Below are 6,025 nucleotides of genomic sequence, written 5' to 3'. Positions count from 1 at the left end.
AAAAAATTGTTTGGTAAATGGAGATAGCAAGTGGTTCTCTTTGAAAGAGAATAGTTTTTCTTTTATTCAGATTTTGTGTTATGCCAAGAGCTAGGAACTAGGAACTCACCTAGAACTGCTGCTGTTCCTTAACAACTGTAGCTTAGAGACAAGGGAGATACGCCCCTCTTCATTTTATTATTATTATTATTATTATTATTATTATTATTATTATTATTTGTATGTGTGTGATGTATACATAGGTGGTGGGCATGTATGCTGAGGCACATGTGTGGACATTGGAGGATAACTCTGTGGAGTTGGTTATCTCCTTCCACCTTTACCTGGGTTCTGAGAACCAAACTCTGGATGCTAGGCTTGTGTTGCAAGCACGTTTACCTACTCAACTATCTTACAAATCCTTCTTTACCCAAGGGTTTAAGTCAGATTTCAAGAAAACCTGTGGATTCATTGATGCAGCCAAACTTTGGCGAAGGACAAAATTATCAAAAGGGCTTTTAGATGTAGTGTCATTGAGACAGTAGGTACATTATCCCCTGACCAACCATCTTTGTTGATGTTCGTTGACTGTTCTTGCTGTGAGTCGGTTCTTCTTCTCTGGAGTACTCACTGGGTGCCTATGAGTGAATTCAGATAAATCTGTCTGCAGTCTTTTTACATCTAGACTTAGGATACTTATCTGGCTAATCTGATTGTCTGTGCTAATATTATTATTAGGACGACTTTAAAAAAGCAAAACAATTACAAAAAATCAGTTCCACAACCTCCCAAATATTCCATTTATGTGTTTCCAGAAATAGTCTGTCTGCAACCTTAAATTTTAGCAAATTTGATCGTCTTAAAGTTCTATGGATCAAAAAAAGACACTCAGAAACATGATATGGAGAATCCCATGCCAATAGTTTTGTGGCTTAATTTTGTTTATTTCTAAAATTCCCAAACTAGTGGACATATCCCAGGATCATCTCAAATAGAGAAATTTTACTATGGTTGTTGAGTAATTATATTTTTTTTTATAAAATCACTTTACCATGTGTCTGACTCAATAACTAGCAATAGTTAAACTCTTACATATTCCATCAAGTGCAGAAGGAAAATAAGAGTAATCAAAGACCCGTGTCCACAGTAGAAAAAAGATGAATCTTTTCATCACTCTACATCCTAGGGATGCTTTGAGTACACTGTTTTTCTCTCTCTACTCTGCAGTTATTTATTGGCCAGAGGGGAGGGTGGACAAAAGTTCTTTTGAAGTTAAACATCTTGCTTGGATGAGCAGATATGTTGCATGAAATCAAAGTAATAAAAAGACAAAATGCTTTATTAAATCTTCTTTATCACTATATTGTGCTCTAGTAGAATGACCTAATTAAAGACACAGTTGAATCTCTTTTCATTTAAGAGGAGTTCAGAGGCTTTCATTATTAAAGGGTTTGCACAAACATGAACACACTGTTGTACTGCTTCCAAATTTTTCTACAGTGTCTTCTTCCTGTTTTGCTGTGATTGTTATGGCTGTCTTGGCTGCAACTCCATGACTTGAGACTAATTAGTCCGTTTTCATCTTCAAAGTACCTGTAAGGCACTTTATGATTAATATTCATAATTTCGCTTGGAGGCAGACACTGGAAATGCTACAATCCTTCCAAAGACGTGGAAACAAAAGAAAAGTGTTTGTGATTGTGTCTATTTGGATGCTGATGGTTAGCAGGTTTCTTCTGAGCTCCTGTGCTGAGCTTTTCCTTCAACATCCCCTTAGATGCTTCTAACTTGTTCCTTCTAGCAAGCAAATGAGACTAGTTACTGAGCACCTGTCAGCTGGACTCTTTCTAGGCCAGCAGTTCTCAGTCTGTGGGTCATGACCCCTTTGGGGGGTGTCTAACAACCCTTTCACAGGGGTTGCCAAAACCCATCTGAAAACAGGCATTTACATGACAATTCATAACAGTAGGTAAGTTACAGTTATGAAGTAGCAATAGAATTGATTTTATGGTTGGGGGTCACTACAACATGAGGAATTGTATTAAAGGGTTTGTACATTAGGGAGGTTGAGAACTGCTGTTGTAGATCCAGCATCATTAGTTACTGAAATGAGGTTTTCATTTAGTCCCCAAATATTATCATTCTTTGTATCTTTCATCGAAGAGCTTTTGCTCTCAGATATTATTTCCCAATTGGTTTTGCCTCCCTCTATTCCTCTCAGTGCCTCCCTCCCTCCTTCCCTCCCTCTCTCAGCTTCCCTCCCTCAGCATCCAGATCTACCTTCTTTCTGTCTTTCATTATGATGCAAACAGGCTTCTCAGGGACAACAATGAAATAAAATGTAGTAAGATAAAGCAAAAACAGGGGAATAGGACAAAACAAACAAACAGCAGGAGCAGAGCCCAAGAAAAGGCATCCGAATCAAATATAGACTTAGACACCCACTCATTTGTACACCCAAGAACCCCATAAAAATGCAAAACCAGAAGCCATTGTAGATATGAAAAGGATCTCTGGGGGTGGGGGAAGAAAAGAAAAGAAATAGAAAGATAAATTTTTTTTTAAAAGAAAAGAAAATGAGAAAAAGCCCTGACATGATATTATAGACAAGGGACCTTCAGAGATGCCATTTTGTTTGTTTTCTGTTGGACATCTACTGCTGTGCATGGCATCTACCTTTAAGAGTAGTTTATTTCCCCAGTGAGACTCCCTTGAAGAAACAGAGAACTGCCTTCAGTTTGGACTATTCTGGGGGTCAAAGCTAGCAGCTCATATTGTAGACCCTCCGTACATTGCTGCTTTGCAAAGTTGGCTCTGCACAATTCAAGTTCCCTGTCTCTGCTGAAAGTGTTTGAGTAGATGGAACTAAATGGACAAGGGAAGAATTAGCTGATTTCCTGCACACCAAGGAAAATTTGGTAAATTGGCAAAAATTGGTAAATTGTTGAATTTGACATCACCATACCCCAGATGTGTTCTTTCTTGGACAAATTCTCATTCTTTTATTGAATTTTTCATCTTCAAAGGAAAGTAATGTAATAAAGCAATCCATGCTGAATTGTAAACGATTATTCCAGTTGGAAGGTGAAGAAAGAGTCATGCCGGGATCGCTGGCATCTCAAGTGAATGAAGGTTTTGGGGAAGAATGCATGACCATTTTCCCCCTCATTTTTTTTTTTTTGCATGAGTCAAGTCTCTCAAATTATTACACAGTGGTGATGATTGGCTTGGATACTGTGTATAATATGATAGAACTTGCCCCCAAAGCTTGCTTTTCCTAAGCTTAGAATTTGTCAGAATCTAAAACAAAACAAAAACCAAAACAAGGCCAAAAAAACCAAACCAAACCAAACCAAAAAAAAAAAAAACCCCAAAAAAACCAACAACCCCTTTAATACTGTAAAAAGTACAAAGTAAAATGGTAGGTGTGAAGTAAGAACGCACAGTTTGCACCCTTAGACCCTTGGCAGTTGAGACAAGAGAGTCATGAGCTGAAGGCTCCACTCTAGATTACTTAGGAAGAATCTGTTTTAAAAAAACAAAACACAGATGACCTGGTCGGCCATCACTGGAAAGAGAGGCCCATTGGACAGGCAAACTTTATAATGCCCCAGTACAGGGGAACGCCAGGGCCAAAAAGTGGGAGTGGGTGGGTAGGGGAGTGGGGGAGGAGGGTATGGGGAACTTTTGGGATAGCATTGGAAATGTAATTGAGGACTATACCTAGTAAAAAATATTAAAAAAAAAACACAACCAAAGAAAAATGATGTTCATGAAACTCTGTGGTCTACATAGGTTGCTCCAGGGCACTCAGGATGCCCAACAGAAAGAAAGCAAAGAAGATAATAGAAATCCTCTCCTGGTTTGATTGACATTCTGAATTCCTGTGGACCAGAATGTCTGCATATTTGTGATGCAGCTGTGATGGGTGAGGACCGGTGGATGGTAGTCAGGCCGCTGTGAGGGAGAGATGGGAACTGCTCTACCCCTTCCCGATTTCCAGATGGGACTTGAGAGGTGAAAGTGCAGAACCACAGCCTCGCTATCTGCACACTCTCACTCTCCTCTGTTTACAACCTTTGACTCAGGCCATCTTGGTCCCCAAAGACTCCGGAGGGTAAGAGCAAGGTGCTTCGTAGGCTATGTACATTCTAGTTCTCTTGGCATTTCATCTCTTTTTTAAAAAAAACTTTTATAGGTTTTTAGCTTTATTTTAACAATAATTTGTGATCAAGGTTAAATTAAAGTTTATTTTATTTTTAGTGACATTTTCACAACTAATTTGAACTTAGGTCTCTCCTTGTGGAAATATTTACCAAGAAATAGCATCAAATTGGATGGTATAAATGCCGTGCCATTCAACTATGTAAATAGTAGCCAAGATGTTTAATTGAAAACAAAACACTGGTAAAATGTAAACATCATTTCTGTTCTAGTTGCTCTGAGTGCAGGCTTCAGCAGCACAAATGAACTCGGTAACTGATGGTGGGAGGAAGAGTTTCTAACAGGGACCAATAACTCTACTGGGTTTGCAAACCCTTTGAGTAATTACTGGACTCTTTAGTGCAGCTATCAAAACACATGGCATTTGTTGCTTTAAAGACTGGCTGTTTAAGTGTCCCTTACTACTATGTATCAGGGATTTGACTCCTTCTCTCATTAAAAATTTCTTTGCTAATTAGATAGTGTGCTGGCTAGATTTTTTCTTTTTCTTCATTCATTCATTCTCTCTCTCTCTCTTTCTTTTTTGTCAGCCTGAGGCAAAATATATTTATCTGGGAAGAGGAAATGTCAACTGAGAAAATGTTTCCATAAGATTTGGTTGTAGGCAAGCTTGTGGGGAATTTTCTTTTTCCTTCCTTCCCTCCTTCCCTCCTTCCCTCCTTCCCTCCTTCCCTCCTTCCCTCCTTCCCTCCTTCCCTCCCTCCCTCCCTCCCTCCCTCCCTCCCTCCCTCCCTCCCTCCCTCCCTCCCTCCCTCCCTCCCTCCCTCCTTTCTTTCTTTCTTTCTTTCTTTCTTTCTTTCTTTTTGAGACAGAGTTTGTCTGTGTATCCGGTTGTCCTGGAACTTACGCTGTAGACTAGGCTGGCTTCGAACTCAGAAATTTGCCTGCCCCTGCCTCCCAAGTGCTGGGATTAAAGGCGTGCACCACCACTGCCAGTTGCAGAAATTTTCTTTTTTTTAATTTTTTTTCTATTTTTATTTATTCTTCTCTTATACAATGCATCCTGACTGACCACGCTTCCCTTCCCCCCACCTTTCTATTCACCCCTTCCCTTTCTCCAAGAATTTCCCCTTTCCCCAGAAAAGAGTAGGACTCTCAAAGACATCAACCAAACACAGCACAAGAAGATACAATAAAACCAGGCACAGGCCTGGGTGAGGCAACCCAAAAGAAGGAAGAATCCCAAGAGCAGGCAAAAGAGTCAGAGAGAGAGATATTCCTACTCCCAATTTAGGATCCCCCCAAATATCAAGCCAACAATCATAGCATATATAAAGAGGACCTATAGTAGACCCATGCACGCTCTGCTGTTCACACTTTAGTCTCTGTGAGTCCCTGTGAGCCCTGCTTAGTTGATTCTGCAGATTCTTCTGGTGCCCTTGACTCCTCTGGCTACCATAATTCTTCCTCCTCTTCTGCAAGGCTCCCAGGGGAAGAATCAGATAGAGATTTATAACATGGGCTCTCTCTCCTAATGTTTGCATCCTCTTCCATCAGCTGCAAGCTGAAGCCTCTCTGATGATGACTGAGCTAGGTACTAATCTATGAGTATAGCGGAACATCATTAGGAATTATTACACACGCACACACACGCGCGCGCGCACGCACACACACACACACACACACACACACACACACACACACACACACTGTCAGTTATGTTTGGTTCCACCTTAGGTCTCTGGGTTATTCTGCTTCCAGTTCCTGGTCATCCAGGAAGTGTCAGGTATGGGCTTCTTCTCATGGCATGGGTTTCAAATTAGAACAGTCATTGGTTGACCATTCCCACAAGTTCTGTGTGACCATGCCACAGCAAATCCTG

The sequence above is a fragment of the Mus musculus genome, chromosome 8 (genome assembly GCF_000001635.26).
Source record: "Mus musculus strain C57BL/6J chromosome 8, GRCm38.p6 C57BL/6J".
Classification (NCBI taxonomy): domain Eukaryota; kingdom Metazoa; phylum Chordata; class Mammalia; order Rodentia; family Muridae; genus Mus; species Mus musculus.
The sequence above is the reverse complement of the archived record's forward strand: the minus strand, read 5'-3'. Positions refer to the sequence as shown.